The following is a 23,477-nucleotide window of genomic DNA, read 5'->3' as shown; positions in this document are numbered from 1 at the left end:
AAAATTTTACCGTACAGCCATACGACCGGCTATGTTATATGGTAGTGAGTGTTGGGCACTGAAAGAGTCGTATGCATCTAAGTTAAGAGTTGCAGAGATGAGAATGTTAAGGTGGATGAGTGGCCATACTAGACTAGATAAAGCGAATCCATATAGCAGACCCTAAATTTTTGGGATAAAGGCTTAATTGAGTTGAGTTGAGTTGAGTTATGTGTTGTTCACATTGATTAATGCTAAGAAAATAGAGATAAGTACAAAATTTTGGATAATCTTCATCTAAAGCTGTTTTTATTGGGCCACCATTAGAGATGCTCAGTTTTAAAAATTTTAATATTCAAATGTTTATGCCTAGATATAATAGAACTGAATATTTAGTTTTTAGAAATTTTACTATTTAAATATTAAAGATAATAAAGTTAAATATAAAGATTTAGATAATTCTCTTCTTTTTACTCAATTTTTAAATTAGATTAAATCTAATTTATTTTATTTACATAATATTCAAACTATTTAAAAAAAAATAACTATTAATCCAAATGTAAGGTATTAATTGTACTTTATAATTGATTTAAGAGAGAGAGAGAGAGAGAGAGAGAGAGAGTGTGGGGAGTAGTTAATGGCCATATGGAATTATTGGGATGTTAGGAGTTGGGAGGAGATGCATTAAAAAGGATAAAATTATGGTACAGAGAAAACAAAATTTTGTGGAATGGACAAGGAAGACGCCATTGTCCATTTTTATCAATTAATTATTCCTTCAGATGTGAATACGTGCAGTACGCAACCCGAGGGTCTGCTTATTATTATTATTATTATTATTATTATTATTTATTTTAAATATGCAATCTTTCACGCTCAACTCAAAAAATAATATTTGAATAAAACTCTTTTAACAATAATAATAATTTCAAGATTTGAACTTTTAATTTTACGATTACTTATTATTTTATTTACATTATTATTAATATTAATTGAAAAAATTATATTTTATTTTAATTTTATTTTTTTATAAAATTATAATTATTTTATTAATACTTTTAAATAAATTAATAATTAATAATAAAAATTAATTTAAAATTATTATAAAAATAGCTATAATCATAGTTCAATTTTAATTTCAAATTAAATCAAAATCAATTTCATTTAATATTCATCAGAATTTCATAAATTAAAATTAAAATTAAATTAAAGTCGAAATAATATGACATGAATCAAATGAGATTTTAAGAAAATTACCCATCATATATCTCAATAATTTAAATTTCAGATCTAATTATAATTAAGTATAACAATTGATGTTGTGGAAGAGAATAAAAATATAATTTTGTTCTGAAATTAAATTAAATTAAATTAAATTAATTTTTAAATTAATTTAATTCAATTTCAATTCCGAATCAATCGTGGAGGCTAGGGCGCTTTAAAGATTCAAAGCGGACAGCCCGCACCTCAGCGTGGGAAATGGGAATCTATGGCTTGTTCGGTCATTATTTTTTTTTTTTAACTTTTTTTTTTAATACAGATTTATATTAGAAATTTAAATTTACCATTAAATTTTGGAAAATTTTATTATTAATTAAAGTTTATTAATTACCCACCAAAATTTTTTTTTCCCACCCCACTTATTGGATTTATTCATTTAATCTTTCATTAATTGAAAGACTAATTAACATATAAACAATGATTAATTAATCAATTCATAAAATTTTCGCCGCACTAATTGATCAAGTAGATCCTTTAATGTGGATTAAAAAAAAAAAAAAGTAGATCCTTTTAATGAGACAATAACTGTGACGCACATTGATTGAATAAATATCTTAATTTTAAAAGTAAAAAGCATAAACTTTGCATTTCCACCTAAAATATCTGCTTACCTTATTCTTTTTATCATCATAAAGTAATATCATGAGTTTTTTTTTTTCTATATTAAAAGATATTTTTATATTTATCATTTGAATCTCACATAGATGAATATATATAGGTTTATAAGTTAGTGTAGTTTAATAAAATTATAATGATTTTATTAAAAAATATGTTTATTTTCTGAATTATTGTGTATATTTATTTTAAATAAAAAAAATAAAATATTAAAAAGTGAGTCGGTGTGCGTATGTTCATGACACTCTAAACACATTTATTTATTAATGAATTAATCTTTTAGGATTCTCCATCGTTTATGAATGGGTGTGTATGGAGTTTTAAGATTAACGCTTAAAAAAATTGTCATAATTTTATTAAGGATCATATTTATTTTTTGAATTTTTTTTATATCAATTCAAATAATAATTAATTAATTTTTTCTTCAAATGAATTAAATGGTGCATTTTTTTTAATACATATAGTTTTTTTTATTTCAAAATAGTTTTTTTTTATTTAATGAATTGAGTAATAATTAAGAAGAGAAGTTAGTTATTTTTTTTATTATAAATATAATTAATTTTCATATATATATATATATATATATAGATATTTATGAAAAAAGAAAATATCTAATTTACAATTTTTAAAATTAAAATTTGAACAACCTTGCTTTTTGGTACAGATGGAGATGGAGATGGGGATGGGGATGGGGAGATATACCAAACAAATTAATATTTTAATATATATATATAAGCCGCAGCTTCTTATGAAAAGCTAGCCGAGCCCATGAGATTTTTTTATCACTGATTTTTTTATTGCTTTAGCTAAAATTCGAGTCTCTTGGTTGATAGAGACACATAAATTATATATATATAAAAAAAATGTTGATAATGCCAAGCAATTCATGGAGGAGAGAGCTTTCAAGGAAACTCAAAATGAAAGGGACAATTTTATCCTTGAAAAAAGTTTATTGTAATTGGTTTATGATTTTGGAAAATATCAATATTTTATTTTATTTTTATTTTTTAGCGTCCTTTTCAAATTAGCTTGTCCAAACCACTCGTCTTAGACTAGCAGTACATATGAAAGGTTGGGTTATGCTCAGAATTGTTTGATTTCATTATCAAAATCTACCTCACTGTACTCAATCTTTACACTCAACCTACCTAAACATCATACCATTTCAACTTATTATATATATATATATATATATATATATATGTTTTCTCTAAAAATTTCTTTCCCCTTTTGGCCGCATGTGAAATAATTGTTGTAATTTTGACATTCATTAACTTTGATTATAACTGATGTTGATGCTTATTAATAATAATAATTAAATTATTTAAAAATAAACGTCAGTAACACAAATTTTGCCGACATATAATAATTTTCCATTCTTTTTTTGATAAAAAAAATATATCCCATTTTGGAAAAGTAAAATTTTATTGAAATTAAATTAAATTTTTTTAATTTTTATATTTAAAATAAAAAATTAATTCTTTTTAATTTTAAAAAATAAAAATTAAATATAATTGTATTAAGATTCAATTGAATTATTATTATTTTTTTTTTACAAATTATTTATTCCAAAGCACACCATAAGGATTTCATTTATCAAATTCAAATAATACGAATAATTGTATTAGGTGTGATTATCCCTAAAAACTATATCCATGTGTTTGCTGTTTTGAAGGTCACATGAACAAGAAGATGATTAGAAAAAAAAAATTGTATTGACAATTAATTGCCAATGTTAAACATATCATGCTTGATTACTTTACAATCCAAAAATTATGTGACAGAATGATGCCGTCTTCTTCATTTCATGACTGATACTACAATGAGACGAATTCTGCAGGCCCATGGAACTCTGCCCATTCTTAAGACACCATCAATTTCATATAAATTAGGCATGATTTTGAAGTTGTTCAAACTCTGCAGGCCCGACCATAATTCCACGGCGATCACAACCCACCACCAAATTAAGCAATGATTATAGATTTAATCGCTCAATTAAATGGATATTAAATATTAATTTATTTTATCATGTAAACAATCTTAAAAATTGTAAGTGAATATATATTCTTATATTGTCAATTCAGGTTTAATTTGGAGCTAATATAAGGTTAAGAGTCATTTTATGGCCATAGATTGGCACCAAATAAAGCTTACTTCCTGATAATTAATCAAGTCAAATGCTATTGACCTTTCAAATTAAGTTAGTAGCATGCTTGCGTGTGCCTGAATTTATATTATTAATAATTTAATTTAATATATTTATTTATAAACCGAAATACATATGTGCATAATATTTTGGTAAAAAAATATTTTACTAAATAGGTGTATTATGCCATTTTAATAATTATGTGATATATATATTGGATATATAATAGTTAAAAATATGTGATAATTTTTTTTAAACTGTAATATTTATAAAGTAATTAATTATATGATAAACTATATATTAAGCTTATTAAATTAATATAATTAAATAGTTTATTAATTATATTTTAAATATTAATAATATACAATGAATTTTCAATATTTAATAATATAATTAACATATTCAAAGTCATAATTAATTATAAATAGTTTTTTTTAATTTAAAATAAATATGTTAATTGATTCAATTAAAATATTGAAAATTAAAGAAAAAAATTTAAAAATTTCTAAAAGGAGAAAAATATGTTTGAAATTCATGAGAATAGTCAAATAGGAATGAGAAAATATTGGCTTATCATTTACTATTATTTAATTATATAAATATAAATTATCACCGAGTGTGATAGATTAGTAGTTAATTTGGTGAGATGACTTTATCTCACCTCAATTTAACTATTCATATTAATATGATGATTAAATATTATCTATGCGTAAATAGGTGATGACCTCAGATATTAAATCTAAGAGAGATATGATCGTGATATCCAAATAATCATAATTTTTATAATTAAAAAATTATATAAATATAAATTTATTTTAAATTTATTTACTAAATCACGTATATATGAGATGATTGATGTGTAGTTGCATAGAGAAAAATAAAAGAATATAATAATTATGAAGGAAAATAATTATCTCATTTTGTAAGTTACTTTTTTTTAAATAATAAAGTTACAATAATATATTTAAATATTCAAAAAAAACTTAAAAAAATATAAAAATATTTTTATAATTTTAAAAATTTGACTTTTACTTTCTCCTAATTGAAAAGAAAATAAGAGCAAAATCTAATATTTATTTTTCTTTTAAAATTTTCTTTTGTTCTTATTTTCCTCGTTAGTCAAATATAAATTAATTAAAAATAAAATTATTTTCCTCATAATTTTTTTTTCTCTCTTATTTTTCCTCTCATTCAAACGTAACATTCAAATTTATTAGTTTAGCTCCGGGGGGCACGAAACTTTATGCCGCACATCGCAAATCCATTTTTATTTATTTATTTTAACAAATAACATCGCAAATTATAATTAAAAGTGTTGCTATTAAATAGATTAAAGTGTTTACCAAATAAAATAAATATTTAAAAAGAAAATAGAAAACTTTTTCTATCCAATAATAAAGTGCTTTGTCAGTTGTCAGGTTACAGCTGGTGACCGTACAAATTGCATGGCTTCTTTATTTTTTGTTCTTTAAGATAGCCCACTGCTCCACACCTTGTCTGGATCGTATATTCCACGCGTCCCTTTGAGAGTACACTTAATCCCTTTCACTCAAAGTAGTCTAGCAGTTTCACGATGTGTCCTTTCCATATTTTTTAATTATTTTTTCTTTGAACTCGAAATCATCACTTCCCAATTTACCGCGATAAACCCCCCGCGAAGTTTAATATTACGATAAATTAGGGTTTTTAAGATATGCTTTTATTTCTCGCGTCTGGTGTCAGTTGTCACCTGTCAGAGAGTGCGTGTTGTTTTTTTATTAAGGAAAGTGGAGTTACGTTATCAATGACTCCTTGCTTTCTTTTTAAAAAAAAAAAAATTATTTATTTATTTAAATTTTAATTAATTTCTTTAGAAAGTGACTGGTCTCAATTCTCAAAGGTGCTGAATGGGATATTTTGTCTCCAAGTAAGAGCCTTTCCACACCTAGGAGGCTAAGCATTTTCTCTCTATTTATTTATTTTTTATAGAAATTATATATGCTTACAAATGATATTAGTGAAGAAATTTTCAAATTATTTAATTTAATTTTATTATTTATTAATTATTTTAAAATTATTTTTTAAATAATTTATTTAAATTAAGTTAGTATGATAATATATATAAAAATAAAAAGAATTGCGGGATGGCCTACCCGCCCTCCTCTTTTTTGCAGCATCAGAGCATTGCTGTCTGACATTTTCCCTATTTTATTATATCTATAAGGGAAAAGTTTCAGATTTAACTGTTCATTTGGTGGAAAAAATTGTTGGTTTGGAGAAAATATTTTTCTCCATTGTCTTTTTTTTTTTAATTTAACGTATAAAATTAAATTCTCTTAAAATTTTTCTATCTTCTGATTAAATATGATAATCATAATTAAGCTTTAATTCAATGATAAATAATATATTCCATTTCCTTGATTTACTATTTCTTATTTATTTTATTTATAAAAATAAAGAAAAGTATAAATTTAAATCAACATATTATAATTTTAAAAAATAAAATTAATACGTGTAAAAAATAACATATAGTGTTTATAAAGTATGAAAATTAGTCAATATGTGGGCTGCACGTTTTACTCTTTGACTTTATTATTTTTTTATGAGTTTTATAAAATAATTTCTAAATTTTGATATTTATTAAAGGAATAATTTGTATTTCATGGAGTGTTTTAAAAAAAAAACAAAATATATTAACATTAAAAACACATAAAAATTATATTAAAAGAGAGAGAAAAATCCATAAAATTTAAAATTTATCAATAATGATAAATTTAAGGATTTATTCATTCAAAATCTATCAATTAGATTTGATGAGATATATTTAAAATTTATTCAAAATAAATATAAATATTAGAATTATTATAAAAAAAAAAAAAAGAAATGGAAGGAGTTGTCATGGTGAAAATACTGGCCGATGACCATCTAAAAGGGAGATTAAAAGAAGAAATAAAGAAAAATTGAAGAAGAAGAAGGTGTTTTTAGAGATTTTATTAAGATATATAATCTCTAATTTTTTAAGTAAATAATTATATGGCTGAAATAATTTTAATTTTACTCATTTACCTTCCTGTAATTAAGAATTTATTTAAAAATTCGATAACTAAACTGTCATTGAAATAAATAAATAAATAAATAAATAAATATATATATTATCAAAATTATTAAAATATTGTGTAATTAAAATCATATATAATTAGTGCCTATTTAATATTATATTTAGAGAATTTAAATTATTTTTTTAAATAAAAATATCATTTTAAATGTTATTAAAAAAATTATTTTATTATTTTAATAATTTTATAATTAAAATTTATAAATTTAATTTTAAATTAAATTTTAATATCATCTAATTAATATATTTTAAAAAAATAAATTTTTTAATAATAATTTAAATAATAATATTAAATAAATATTAATTCAATATTTTTAAAAATGGAAATTCAAGTATAAATTTGAGTAGTGGCTTTCAATAATTTCTTCATAATAATAATGATTTTGACTTCACTGCAAACCGACATTTTCATGATTAACATGGAATTATAAATGAATTCCTGTCTCTAACGTACAGGTGGATTTCCTTTTATTAGGTGACACGTTTATGTCGAATTTAAGCTCTCAAATTCAAAGGAAAAATTCATTACTTTGGGAAAATTAATTTTATTCAAGACAAAAAAAAAATATCAAAAGAAACACCTTCATCGAGTAATTTTAATTTATCACTCTAATTTTTATTCTTCAGATAGCATTTTATTTGGATTCGTGTATTTGAATTTAAAATTTAAATTTTAAAAATTAAATTTAAAATTTATAAATTTAAAAATATTTTATTTTTAGATAAAAAAGAAAATTTTAAAAATTAGATTTGTAATAGAGATAAGTATGCAATCAGAAAACTTTTATTTTTGTTAGGTTGACTTTGAGTTTCAAATAACATAGTTAATATTATTATTTTAAATTTTTTTTAATTTCTATATTTACTTTAAATTAATTAAAATCTAAATTTATAATTTTTAAACATCTCTAAATAAAATATTTGATCCAAATCTAAATCCATAACTTTAATCCATAAATTTAAACATAACCTTAATTCACATGAATAAATTGATTATACCAATAAGAATTTAATTGGTTTGGTAGGAGACCTAACAACACTTTATTTGAGGAAGAAAAAAAAAAGTAATAATTTACTTTGTTCATAGCTGTTGTCTCTTGTTGTATCCAAATTAATTAAAAATAATAAATTACTTTATTTAAAAAAAAAACATAATTTCATTATCATCACTTAATTTTGAAATTACTTTATTATTGTTATTGAATTTTAATTTATATAAAAAAACTCGAATTTCAATTTAAATTAGATCAAATTGAATCTAATCAAATAAATTTTTAATAATATTAATTTACGTTGAAGTTTTTTTTTAATACAAATTAAAATTGAGAAAATTAAGAAAGAGTGAATAAAATTAGAATAACTATGAGCGTGGTGGCTAAGTGATAAGCCTTGAAAGTTAGAGGAGTCTGATTTTGATTCAATTTTCTATACTTATATTGAGACTAAATATTATCTCTACTAAGAGTGAATGAATGAATCGATTGTGAGTAGTCCGTACTTGTAACTCTTTAGGGATCTATTATGATCGATGATAGGTCCCCTATAAGAGGATTAATTAGAGTTAATGAAATCATTTAACTACATACTCTAATTTAGGTGATAATAACCATCATGCTCAGTGAGTTTTTTTTTTTTTCAGTTAAAAAAAATTAAAATAAATTGGCTATGAACTAAAGGGGTAAATGGCTTAGTTATTCCGCCAATGAATAGTGCAAAAGAATGAAGGGGTAAAGAGATGGGACCCTTTCTGATAAGAAGGTTGTTGCATTCTCATTGGAAAGTTTTGTCCACTAAATACGCAACAACTTTGCCTTTATTAAGTTGGTCCAAAATGGACTACATACTTTGGAATATATATCTCTTTCTTCACATCAATTCTTTAATTATACTTTATTTAGCTATTTTCTCTTCACGTCAATTGTTTAATTTAATATAATTGACAAAAATTGACCCCTATTTTAGCACTTTTTCTTTATTCAAATTTTACTTTGATTTACATTAAATAAATATAAAATATAACAAAATTATTTTCTATTAATATTTAATAAATAATTACATATATTTAAAAATTGAATTCAAATATTAACATTTATTTCACCGTTAGAATTAAAAAGTAATTAAAATTAAAACTATTTTTTATCAATTTAAATTTCTTAATGTGTTAACTTTTAATTTTGATTCGATTTAAATTTTGATAAAAAATTAAAATTAAAATTAAAATAATAATATAATTTAATTCAATTCAATTTAATTATATATTAAAATTCCATTAAAAATTTGAGCCACGCACAACCTTGATTGGTAAATCTTTCAAGCAAACAAATATATATATATATATATATATATATATATATATATATATATATATATGCTAAATAGACGGTAAATCTTTGCTTTGAATAATTTTTAAGGTAATATTGAATAACATAATATTTATATTAATATTTTTAAATTAAAAGAGTAGTTTATAAAAAAATATACTTTTTAAAAGTTGAAAGTTTTAATTAAAGTTAATAAAATAATATAATTATTTTTATATTTATTAAATAATTTAATAATTATTCTTAATGAATATTTTTAACTTAAATTATTATATAAATAATTAATTATTTATAATTAATATTTAAATATTAATAAATAATAAAATAATAAATAATTACTAAAATAATTAACAATTATTAATACAAGTAATATTGTTAGACAAGTTTAAAAGAAAAAGTAATAAATTATTGACGTCCCTTCGTTACAAAATATGACAGAAGTACGTTCACACTATACGATTTCGTTCCAGTCAAGACGATTTCACTATCACATGTCCCACATGTTTAAATATTGAAGACTTTGATAAATCAAATTTTAAGAATTTCTAAGGATATTTATAGAAATTTATATTAAAATTTTGAAAATAAAATATTTATAATAAATTATATATAATTTTGTAAAATGCTATATTAATAACTGCACACCGCATACTAGTGAGGTAGGTTGGTTTTTTTTTTTTTCTACGAGTGTTGAGCAGTCAGATAAGAGATAAAATATGGAATGAGTTATTTTGAATAATTTTTTTAATATTTAAATTAATAATTAAAAATAAAATTAAAAATAATTAATTAAAGAGAGTATCGTATATAACTATAAAAATTTAGCCTCTTATATAAGTATCAAATAAATTCTTATTTACGTGTGATTATAGTAAATTTTTATTTTATAAAAAATTTAATTAGAGTTGAATTAAAAATTTAAATAAATAAAAATTTTGATTTAATGAATAATATTTATATTTTAAAGTATTATTATATTAAGTATGTTATTAAATTTTAATTTAATAATATTAAAATTGTATTAAAATTTTAAATTACAAATTCAAACTGTTTCCCTTCCAAGATTTGTCATTGCATTTCTCGGGGTAGGAGGACCACTTATTTGACTTTTGATTTTTGAAATATAAACATAAATAAATGGTTAATAACATGGATTTGAGGTCTATCAAGGTTGATGTGGTATCATTAACTTTTGAAGGCCCATTCTCCACGTCATCTGTCTCTTTTTTTTTTTGACTTTTTAAAATATTTATTATATTGCATTATATCTGGCCAACTATAAACCACGTTCTCTTCATTTCTCGTGGCGATGAGTTATACATATCTGATTGGGCATTTCTCGGGAAAAGCAAATTATCGTTCTTTTGAGTTATTGAATTTTTTTTGGCGAAGAGTTACTGAATTCAACAATTATAGAATTGATAGTACTATTTAAATTATCGCGAAATATTGTCGGTATTTCTTAAGTTGACATGACATATTTCCTAACGCCTGAGTGGCGAGGACTATAATGATAAAACATTAAAAAATAAGAAATTACTGTACGAAACATTGCAGGGATATTTTTGTAACTATGATGCTCCGTCCAATTATTAAAAATTAAAAGTTAAAATTGAGTATGTTAGTTAGGGCAATAGATTTCGCCCCCCCTTTAGAATTTTTTTTTTTTTAAGTGGAGGGCACAGGGTTGATGCTAGAAATGGCAACGGATCGAATTTTTATGATTACTTGATCTAATTGAATTTTAATAGGACAGATTTAAATAGTATATAATCGGGTTTGAGACAGGTTTGTGTTCGAAATTTAATATCCGTGACGGATTCAAATCGGGTTCGGATTTTATATGTTGAGTATTCGTTACCCAAATTCGTTTATATAAATATTTAATTAAATATAAAATATATATATTTTTTAATAATATTTGTAAATTTTTATAAATTTTATTTTATATAAAATAAAATTGAAATATTTTTTGAAATTATTAAAATTTTAAAATATAAATTATTAATAAAAATAATTTTTTATATAAATTATTAAATAAATATATAAAATTAAACGGGTTCGAGTATTTTTCGGATAATAATAATCGGATTTGGGATAGGTTCAGATAGTTAAAAATAAATTTTAATCGGGTTTTGAGAATATTAATCAGGTTCGGATTCGAGTAGAGTAATTTTTGCGAATACCCTACTCGTTGTCATCCCTAGTTGGTGGAGTGTATTCATTATATCGCTTAACATTTTTGGTTAACAGGTATAGAATGTATTTTTAATAGGATCCAGTCTGCTGTCACTTAGGTTTTGTGAAAATGTGAAAACAAGGATCAGTGTTTGCAGTTTGATTTGGATTATGGGTACGTAGGGTAAGCCATTAAGCAAAGAGTTGCCAAGAATTTAATAAAAGGGTGCAGGGTTTTTGTGTTTTAGGTGAGACGCTTTAAAGACTTGTGCTGAAATTTAGGTTTTAGATTCAAAAAAAAGAAGAAGAAGAAGAAGAAGAAAATCACGGGCTGCATGGGAGTAGTTGGAGAACAGAGCACTGAAGAGATGATGAAGAGTTCCACACGTTAAAAAGAAACTCTTTATTGTGCTGTGAGGGAACTGAACCACTCAAATTCTTCTATGCTTTTCTTAATTCTTTATTCTACACTTTTGCAATTGGCCCCCAATCTTAAACAAGTTTTTCCTCATAGGATTTAGTTTCTATTTGTTTGGCAAAAAATATTCCTCAATAATTATTTTTTATATTTTCTAATATTTGAAGATATTCAAAAAAATTGGTCAATACAAAATGACTTTTATTTTTTAAAATAAAAAGTCATTTGTCATTTTTTAAATTTTAAAAATCTTATTAAAATGTGAATATATTTATATATACATGAAATAAATAAATATTATAATCAAATAATAAAAAATATTTTCATCTATATTTCTCATGAAAAACATTTTTCATATACAAATTATTTTTCATGAAATAAATGGAGTTTTATTTTGATATTGGAATCTACAAAAGATTAGGTTAGTTTACTGAAATGTTTAGAAGTTTAGAGAGAGAGAGAGAGAGTAGGGATGGTATTTTTGCGGGCATCCAATCTAATCAAACTCTAATAAGACGAGTTTAAGTAATATATAATTGAATTTGAGATGAGTTTGAGTGTGAATAATGATACCTGTAATGGGTTTAGGTTTAAGTTTTACATGTTAGTTATTCGTTACTTGAACTTATATGTATATATGTTTAATTAAATATAAAAAATATAATTTTTTATAATAATATTATAAATTTATATAATATACATTATTTTTAAAAAATAGATTTTAAATATTTTATGAAATTATTAAAATCTTAAAAAATATATAAATTATTGATAAAAAATATTTTTCATGTAGATTATTAATTAAAGTATTAAATAAATTAATTAAAGTATTAAATAAATTTAAGTATTTTTTAGTTAATAATAATTAAATTTGTGATAAATTTAAATTTTAAAAAAATTAATTAAATTTAAATTCTGATAGAGTATTTTCATGGATATTTCCCAAGAAAGAGATTTTTTTTTAAAGCGATGTATCATGTTAATTTCACTATTTAATAAAATATTACCTGATGTGCCACATTAATAAGAGCGCACTTCCCAATTTCAATTTCAAAATTAGCTAAAATTTTTCAATCTTTTAAAGTATTAATTAATTATACTAAAATTGAAACGATTTAATTGAATAGTAAAAGGCTGAAAATTTTAGATTTTTTGGTATGCTTAATCCTAATTTAATTAATACTAATAAAACTAATATTCATAGATATAAACTTCATGAATCAAGACCATTTTTTCATTATTCACTATAATTATAAAATTGCGTACTTATTTTTTTTATAATAAACAATTTTATGTTAATTTATTCTTAAAAAAACTATAAGTTATAGTTATAAATTATATAAACTAATATCACACTTTAAATTTAAATTAATCATGTAAATAGATAATATAAAATTTAATTAAGATTTCTCTCAAACAAACTAAACAGTATTTTAGTGATCAAAATATTAGAAAAAGATAAAAAATAATTTGCAAAAATATAATTAAGATATATTTTTTTAAAATCAATGTAATTTTTTTCGTATAAGAATTTATTTATGAATAATTTATTGATTTTTTTATTCTTTATATTTATTTTCAATTTATTATTTATTCTTCATATATGTAACACCCCAAAATTTTATTATTTATGAGTATTTTTGGTATTTTAATTTTATTTGAATTTTAGGAATTTTTTTGAGATTTTTCGGATTTTAAAAATCGGGTTCGATTTTCCGAAAATATAAACTTTGATGATTTTTAAAAATTAATTTAAAGACCACGTGGCAAAACTAAAAATATATTTGGAGTTTACGTATTTTTCTGAGTTTTATGGAATTTTTTCGGAATTTTTGGACCTCGTTTTCGGTCCCGAGGCAGAGTAAAAATTCAAAATTTTGTATTTCGAATCGAACCGGCCGAATCGAACCGGACCGGATCGGACCGATCGAATCGGACCGGCCCTTTTCCTTCTTCCTTTTTCTTCTCCCGCGCGCGTCGTCCCTCTCTCTTTTCTCTCTCGTTTCTCTCTCCTCTCCGCCGCCCGAACGGCCGGAAAATCGCGCTTGAAACGCCCCCTGCGCGCGCCGCGCCGCTTCGACTTCCCCGGCCAAATCCGGCCGATCCGGCCACCAATTGGACCGGGTCTTGTGTCCAAAATCATCTACTCGGCGAGAGCTTTCCATAGACACCAAGAACGCCGAAATCCATCGAGCGGATTGTCCGATTTTAGCTCGGGAAGATTTTAGCCCATTTCGACTTTCGGGCTAGATTTCTCGAAAACCGTGAATCCCACGAGAAACCGAGGCCACCAAAGACGCTCCACTCGTCGAGAGCTTCGCAACGACATAAATTTCGAATTTTTCCGACACCGTTTTTCGATGGGTCCCACGGAACTTCGCAGTGTATTTTCGAGCATTAAATGAGCTTAGAAAATTCTGAAAAATTTATGTACTAACCCCCGTGTTATGGGCTTCGTGTAGGTATTCTCGATTCGCGGAAATTCGGCGATTGATCGAGTTCGCAAATTTCGGGCCGGATGCATTCTGGAAAAGTCTCCGAATTGGGCCGAGGTTTTGGCTAGGCCCCCATTGTCAAACGTCCCGAGCACGTTCCCGAAGTCGGAATCGGCAAAGGTAAACCCGAACCTTGTTTTTACGTAATTTTCTAGTGCTTAAATAGGATTAAAAATCCATAAAATATTCGTGGTAGCTTAGAAAATTTCGATTCTTTTTGCAATAGCTTAGTAATATTGCTAAGGACCGCGGAGCAAAGTTTTATAATTTTTAGAGCTTGTTTGAGCAATTTTTGCAAAAATGATCTATAATAAGGACAAAATTGAAATTTTGCGTATTGTGATGAATGACTGATTTGATGGGCCCAAGAGGGGCTGTGTGATATGATTGAACTATTGATGTATGGATTGTGAGTATAGAAGTGCGTTTTTAGCCCTTTTGCAGGTTGGGTAGGTCCTAGGTATAGGGGAGACTCTGCGGATTTTAAACACGACTTAGGACGTAATTGGTCTTTTCTTTGTTTGTATTGAGTCAGATTGTATTAAATAATTGTAATATGATTGTCAGGTGAGCCGGGACAGCCTTCTTCCTTCTCCCAGCCGCCACAGTAATTTGTCGTCAAGTTTGTGAGTAAAATATTAATTTTAATTGTAATTTCGATATTATTATATGTTCAGCATGCCCATGCATCACTTATATGCATATATTTATGTAGTTAAACTCTATTATGTTGCATTCATAAGCTTAATGTGCCATGAGTGTTGTTGTGGTAATTTGGAGCGCGTGCGTGCGTGGCGCGTGTGATGTGGTGTGGACTATGGATAGGGCGGGGTAGTCACGGCTTGAGTTCTTCCCATTCCTTCGAGGGGTAGTCACGGGCTTTTCTTTCTCGGACCCTCGATTTGGTTTATTAAGCGAAGTCGAGTTCTTTTGGATTTAAGAGAGATATATTATGATTGATGATACGGTGCGTGAGTGCTCCAAATTACCTTTTGATGCTATGATGTGAATATGATGTTGATGTTGCATTTCACTCTTGCATTAGTTATAGATAGTTATAGAGATTATGGTTAAAATTGATATTTTACTCTCTAGGTCGAGCGCACTCTGTTCAAAAATTTTTACAGCCCGGAGGATATTTATTTTGGGTTAACACCTTTTATACTTCGCAGTGGTTTATCGATATTTGTGTAATTTTAATTACTCCTAGAATTTATTATTTGAATTTGGTCCGTAATATTATTATCATGTTGGACTGTAAACTTAATGTTTTAAGTCTATTTTGATGGATTGGATGAGGAGTGAGCTCCCATTTATTATTATGTTGATGAGTATGTGGAGGGTGAGCCGAGCTCCCAATGGATTGTTTATTATGTTTACAGTCGGGTGAGTCGAAAACTCCCGTTGGTAAGTCCATTTTATGGCCGCTTGTTTTCTTGAAATTGGGCCCAAATGGGCCTTAGAGATGGGTTAATGAATAGTTAAGGCTTACTACGGGCCTCGGGGCTTTAGGTCGCCTGTGTCCTAGTCTTGGTCCGCCCATAGGTTGGGTCGTGACAAATGTGGTATCGAGCTTAGGCTCAGTTCTTAGGGAATGTTGTCTAAAGTGTTGGGAGGAGTCTACTAGAGTCACATGCGGAAATATAGGGTCCACATTCGTCTTGCATTGTCATCTTTGCTTCTAGTTTCTGCTCCATATGTTATGTATAAATATGAGTCTATAGAGCTGTGTAATGTGCAGTTTTGAATTTTGTGGGCTAATGCTGCTGAATTTCAGGAAAATGCGTAGAAGGTGAGAGCCGCCATTGCACGAGCGGATGTGCCTGACGAGGTGTCAGCACAGGATGAGGCGCCTGCCCCGAGGAGGCGGGGTAGGAGGCCTAGAGCTGCTCAAGTAGAAGAGCAGCTACCCACAGTTCAGGAACAGTCTTTCATGGCACAGGGTCCTATGGACCCCATGGCAGCTACTCTAGTGCAGAGAACCATCGACATGATGGCGCGAGATATGGTCCACCCTCCACAAAGCACCGCACCAAGAGAGGAATCTTACAAACAGATCATAAATTTCAAGAAGTTGGTGCCTGGTACCTATGATGTGTCAGACGATGCATATCGGTTTTTGGATTCCTGCAGACAGGCAGGAACAGAATTACAGTTGACTGATAGAAGATTGATAGAGTGTATGCAGCACGTCATGGGGCCCATGCCTAGGCAATGGATGAATGACTACGTGTTACCCCGGATGGAGGGTTTGACATGGGCTCAGTTTGTGGAACTTTTTATCAACCGGTTTGTGCCAGAAAGTTTCAGAGATCAGAAGCAGTGGGCCTTTGAGGCCTTAAGACAGAATGGCGTGTCCAGTAGATGAATATGCTCTGAATTTCTCGAATTGAGCAGATATGCCCTACAGAGATTCTCAGAGACTATAAAGGTGAAAAGATTCATAAAGGGTATTGACAGGAGATATTCAAACCTTGCCATGATGTCTGATCAGTCTTTTGATGTGGTGGTTGACCGAGCTAGACAGATTGAGATCGATTATCTTTGTAGATGACAAATGGAAGAGCAAAGAAAAATAGAGCGAGGGTTCCTCGTGTGTCCCTTCCATGGGTACTCGGATAGTGGTGGCGAGTAATTACAGAGGAAAGAGAAGGAACAAGAAAAGTGGTTTTAGACACAAACCACGAGGATCTGCACTGTGGTACGGATCCGTCACGGTACAGCAGCCTGGTCCGCTCAGATCCTCCTAGGCACCTTGTGCACAGTGTGGAAGAGGACATTCAGACCTTGTTTGATGGGATCGAGTATGCTTGTGTGTGGCCAACCGGTCACTTTGCTAGAGAATGCCCCATGTTCAATGAGCCTACGATGGGGTCACAGGTTCTTGCGAATGTTCCTCGGCTTGTATCCGGCGCTCCAACATGGCAGTGCACAACAGGCCGAGGACAAGGGGGACGTGGATTTGGAGGCGGTCAGAGGTAGAAGTCGATCGTGGTTACGCCACTCGGGTAGGGGTCAAGCTCGGGTTTTCACCCCGACCCACCAGATGCTCAAGCTTCAAATGCGCCAGGCGGTATTCTTCCAGTTCTTATGAGGCTCGTGTTTTGATAGATCCGGTGCTACGCACTCATTTGTCTCCCTGTGTTTGCCATGAGGTTGGGTAGAAACCCTACAACTTTAGAGTGCCCTTTGTCGTAGCTACCCCACTTAGTGACAACATAGATGTAGATATGGTTTTTCCGGTAGCCCGGTGGTAGTGGATGGAAAGATCCTCCCGCAGACTTGGTTCCTCTACCAAGAATGGATTTCGATGTAATCACGGGATGGATTGGTTGGCAACTCATTATGCCACCTTAGACCGCAGGAACAAAAGGTGTATTTCCACATACCGTGTGGAAGAATTTAGCTTTGATGGTGACAGAGCGTGGCTCCATATAATTTGGTGTCGCAATTAGTGCTAGAAAAATGTTGAGGCGTGGATGCCAAGGGTATTTGGCATTGGTGAAAGATACATCCGTAGAAGGTGTCGATGGAAAACGTTCTGTTGTCGAGAATTCATGGATGTCTTCCCGAGGAGCTCTGGGGTTGCCACCGAAGGGAAATAGGGTTTTGCATTGATGTTGTGCCGTACAAACCCCATATCGATGCCACCTTACAGATGGCACCAGAATTGAAAGAGTGAAGGAGCAACTACAGGAGCTTTTGGACAAGGGTTTTATACGTCCGAGCACTTCACCTTGGGGCGCTCTGTTTTATTTGTGAGAAAGAAGGATGGGTCATTGAGGTTGTGTATCGACTACGGTGAACAAGGTCACCGTGAAGAACAAGTATCCACTTCCTCGGATCGATGATTTGTTTGATCACTCAAGGAGTTAGATTCTTTTCCAAGATAGACTGCGATCGCTACCATCGATTGAGAATCGGGAATGAGGACGTGTCCAAAACGGCTTTCGTGACAAGATATGGTCATTATGAGTTCTTGGTGATGTCTTTTGGACTCACTAATGCACCAAGACCTTCATGGACTTGATGAACAGGTGTTCAAGCCATTTTTGGACCGCTTTGTCATCGTATTCATAGATGACATTCTCGTATACTCTCGACCGAGGAAGAACACGTGTGGCACTTGAGGATGGTGTTGCAGACGTTGAGGAGCACCGGTATATGCCAAATTTTCAAAATGTGAATTTTGGCTAGAAAGCATCTCATTCTTGGGACACGTGGTTTCAAGTGACGGTATTCAAGTGGATCCCAAGAAAATTGAAGTCAGAATCGATTGGCTTAGGCCTACAACACCGAGGTGCGAAGTTTTCGGGTTTAGCTACTATAGACGTTTTGTACAAGATTTCTCCGTGATAGTGGCTCCCTTAACTAAGTTGACCAGAAGAATGTTCCATTCATTTGGACAGATGACCGTGAGGTGAGTTTCCGAGCTCAAGGAGTGTCTAACCACCGCTCGTGTTGACACTACCCGTGAGTGGTGAAGGATACACCGTGTATTGTGACGCCTCGAGTTGGCCTAGGGTGTGTTTTGATGCAGAATGGAAAGGTAGTGGCTTATGCTTCAAGGCACCAAGAGGCATGAGAACTACCCCACCCATGATTTGGAAATGTGTAATCTTTGCTGAAAACTGGAGACACTACTGTATGGCGAAGTGTGCGAGATATACACCGACCACAATAGTTTAAAGTACATCTTCCAACGAGGGACTTAAACTTGAGACAGAGGAGATGGATGGAGCTTACGAAGACTATGATTGCACCATCCGGTACCACCGGGAAGGCCAATGTTGTAGCAGATGCCTTGAGCGAAAATCTTCCAGCGCTTGGCGCATTTCAAGAGAGAAGAGACCGTTGATTCGGGAGGTACATGAGTTGATGGATCAAGGTTTAATCCTAGATCTGTCGGATGAGGGGTATTGTTGGCTCACTTTTCGGTGAGGCGGACTTGAGGGACAGAGTTAGAGTTTCCCAAAGACGAGACCAACAATTGATGAAGATCATAGAAAGTGTACAAAGAAGGCGAAGGTGGTGAGTTTGGATTTGCCAATGATGGCGCCCTAGTGCAAGGTTCTAGGATATGTGTGCCCGATGTGGACAATCTCAGAAAAGAAATCATGCAAGAGGCACACTATACACTTTACAGTGTCCACCCAGGTTCCACCAAGATGTACCATGATGTGAAAGATAGTTATTGGTGGAATGGCATGAAGAGAGACATAGCAGACTTTGTGTCCAAGTGCTTGACTTGTCAGAAGGTGAAGTTTGAACACTGAGACCGTCGGGGAAGTCGCAAGAGCTCCCTATCCCGAATGGAAGTGGGAAATGATCACTATGGATTTTGTGGATCAAGGTTGCCTCGTACCACGCGAGGATATGATTCGATATGGGTAATTGTAGACCGCTTGACCAAATCAGCTCACTTCTTGCTGTAAAGACTACATACTGCGTGGCACGTATGCCCGCTCTACATTCGAGAAATAGTCGATTGCATGGAGTTCCGCCCATAATATCCGATGAGGGCCCGCTTCTCTTCTCGATTTTGGAGAAAGTTGCAGAGGCACTTGGCACACAATTGAACTTCAGATGACTTTCCACCCTCGACAGACGGACAAATTGAAAGGACAATCCAAACACTGGAAGACATGCTTCGCATGAGTGTCTTGGATTTTGGAGGTCAATGGGATGAGCAGTTAGCTTTGGTGGAGTTTGCCTACAACAACAGTTATCACTCCAGCATAGGGATGGTACCCTATGAGGCACTATATGGAAGAAAGTGTAGGTCTCCTCTGTGTTGGACAGAAATGGGGGAAGCAAGGGTGCATGATGTAGACCTAGTGCAGTACACTGCAGAGGTAGTTCCTTTAATCAGGGAACGATCGAGGCGGCTTTCAAGAGATGTAAGAGTTATGCACTGCACGGAGGGCTGTGGAGTTTGCAGTGGGCGACTATGTTTTCCTGAATGAATCTCCAATGAAGGGAGTCATGAGATTCGGAAAGAAGGGCAAGTTGGCACCTCGGTATATTGGACCTTTTGAGGTTACGGATAGAGTTGGAGCAGTTGCCTACCTGTTGGAGCTACCACCCAACCTCTCTCACGTTCATCCCGTGTTTCACATCTCCATGCTCAGGAAATACATTCCCGATCCTTCTCATGTCTGATGTGATAGAGCTAAAAGAGAACTTGACATTTGAGGAGCACTGTAGCCATAGTGGACTACCAAGTGAGGAGATCTAAACAGATCCCTATTGTTAAGGTTTTGTGGAGGAGTCAGTCAGTGGAAGAGTGCACCTGGGAGTTAGAACGGGACATGCGTAGCAAGTACCCTTATTTGTTCAATGTATAATCATGTGCTTTATTCTGCCTTGTGTAAAAATTCGAGGACGAATTTTCTGTAAGGGGGGAAGAATGTAACACCCCAAAATTTTATTATTTATGAGTATTTTTGGTATTTTAATTTTATTTGAATTTTAGGAATTTTTTTGAGATTTTTCGGATTTTAAAAATCGGGTTCGATTTTCCGAAAATATAAACATTGATGATTTTTAAAAATTAATTTAAAGACCACGTGGCAAAACTAAAAATATATTTGGAGTCTACGTATTTTTCTTAGTTTTATGGAATTTTTTTCGGAATTTTTGGACCTCGTTTTCGGTCCCGAAGCAGAGTAAAAATTCAAAATTTTATATTTCGAATCAAACCGGCTGAATCGAACCAGACCGAATCGGACCGGTCGAATCGGACCGGCCCTTTTCCTTCTTCCTTTTTCTTCTCCCGCGCGCGTCGTCCCTCTCTCTCTTTTCTCTCTCGTTTCTCTCTCCTCTCACTTCGCCGCCAGCCAGCGCGCCGTACCAGCCAATGGCCGCCGCCCGAACGGCCGGAAAATCGCGCTTGAAACGCCCCCTGCGCGCGCCGCGCCGCTTCGACTTCCCCGGCCAAATCCGGCCGATCCGGCCACCAATTGGACCGGGTCTTGTGTCTAAAATCATCTACTCGGCGAGAGCTTTCCATAGACACCAAGAACGTCGAAATCCATCGAGCGGATTGTCCGATTTTAGCTCGGGAAGATTTTAGCCCATTTCGACTTTCGGGCTAGATTTCTCGAAAATCGTGAATCCCACGAGAAAACCGAGGCCACCAGCACGCTCCATTCGCCGAGAGCTTCGCAACGATATAAATTTCGAATTTTTCAGACACCGCTTTTTCGGTGGGTCCCACTAACTTCGCAGGTATTTTCGAGCATTAAATGAGCTTAGAAAATTCTGAAAAATTTATGTACTAACCCCGTGTTATGGGCTTCGTGTAGGTATTCTCGATTCGCGAAATTCGGCGATTGATCGAGTGCGCAAATTTCGCCGCATGCACTGCACGGAAAAGTCTCCGACTGGGCCGAGGTTTTGGCTAGCCCCATTGTCGACGTCCGAGCGTTCCCAAGTCGGAATCGCAAAGGTAAACCCAACCTTGTTTTTACGTAATTTTCTAGTGCTTAAATAGGATTAAAAATCCATAAAATATTCGTGGTAGCTTAGAAAATTTCGATTCTTTTTGCAATAGCTTAGTAATATTGCTAAGGACCGCGGGGCAAAGTTTTATAATTTTTAGAGCTAGTTTGAGCAATTTTTGCAAAAATGATCTATAATAAGGACAAAATTGAAATTTTGCGTATTGTAATGAATGACTGATTTGATGGGCCCAGGAGGGGCTGTGTGATATGATTGAACTGTTGATGTATGGATTGTGAGTATAGAAGTGCGTTTTTAGCCCTTTTGCAGGTTGGGTAGGTCCTAGGTATAGGGAGACTCGGATTTTCGCACGACATACGACGTAATTGGTCTTTTCTTTGTTTGTATTGAGTCAGATTGTATTAAATAATTGTAATATGATTGTCAGGTGAGCCGGGACAGCCTTCTTCCTTCGCCCAGCCGCCACAGTAATTTGTCGTCAAGTTTGTGAGTAAAATATTAATTTTAATTGTAATTTCGATATTATTATATGTTCAGCATGCCCATGCATCACTTATATGCATATATTTATGTAGTTAAACTCTAGGCACGAATTATGTTGTATTCATAATCGTTAATGTGCCATGAGTGTTGTTGTGGTAATTTGGAGCGCAGCGTGCGTTGGCGTGCGTGTGATGTGGTGAGGACTAAGGATAGGACGGGTAGTCACGCTTGAGTTCTTCACGGGACCCGTTCCTTCGAGGGGTAGTCACGCTGAGTTCTTCACGGGACCCTCGATTTGGTTTATTAAGCGAAAGTCCGGCTTGAGTTCTTCGCTGGCACCAGGTTGGATTTAAGAGAGCTGTATAGGGGATCAGCTCCCAATATATTATGATTGATGCTACAGGGTGCGTGAGTGCTCCAAATTACCTTTTTGATGCTATGATGTGAATATGATGTTGATGTTGCATTTCACTCTACAGGGTGCATTAGTTATAGATAGTTATAGAGATTATGGTTAAAATTGATATTTTACTCTCTGAGTCGAACGCTCACTCCTGTTCAAAAATTTTTACAGGCCACAGGAGGATATTTATTCTGGGTTAACCTGCTTTTATACTTCGCAGGTGGTTTATCGATATTTGTGTAATTTTAATTACTCCTAGAATTTCCGCATGTGTTAGCAGTAATTATTTGAATTTGGTCTGTAATATTATTATCATGTTGGACCTGTAAACTTAATGTTTTAAGTCTATTTTGATGGATTGGATGAGGGAGCTGAGCTCCCATTTATTATTATGTTGATGAGTATGTGGAGGGTGAGCTGAGCTCCCCAATGGATTGTTTATTATGTTTACAGGTCGGGTGAGTCGAAAACTCCCCGTTGGTAAGTCCATTTTATGGCCGGACTCTGTCCGTTTGTTTTCTTGAAATTGGGCCCAAATGGGCCTTAGAGATGGGTTAATGAATAGTTAAGGCTTACTACGGGCCTCGGGGGCTTTAGGCT

At 31.3% G+C, this 23,477-nt stretch overlaps 1 long non-coding RNA gene across 1 annotated transcript; it reads left to right on the top strand.

Annotated features, from left to right (window-relative positions):
• Nucleotides 1-14,558: 14,558 nt before the first annotated feature.
• Nucleotides 14,559-23,065, top strand: LOC131180999 (uncharacterized). The gene is made up of 3 exons (XR_009149636.1): nt 14,559-14,647; nt 22,419-22,477; nt 23,049-23,065. It is a non-coding gene; the product is annotated as an uncharacterized LOC131180999 (long non-coding RNA).
• Nucleotides 23,066-23,477: the final 412 nt, after the last annotated feature.

The sequence above is a fragment of the Hevea brasiliensis genome, chromosome 6 (assembly GCF_030052815.1).
Source record: "Hevea brasiliensis isolate MT/VB/25A 57/8 chromosome 6, ASM3005281v1, whole genome shotgun sequence".
Classification (NCBI taxonomy): domain Eukaryota; kingdom Viridiplantae; phylum Streptophyta; class Magnoliopsida; order Malpighiales; family Euphorbiaceae; genus Hevea; species Hevea brasiliensis.
This window is presented reverse-complemented; position numbering and strand designations above follow the sequence as displayed.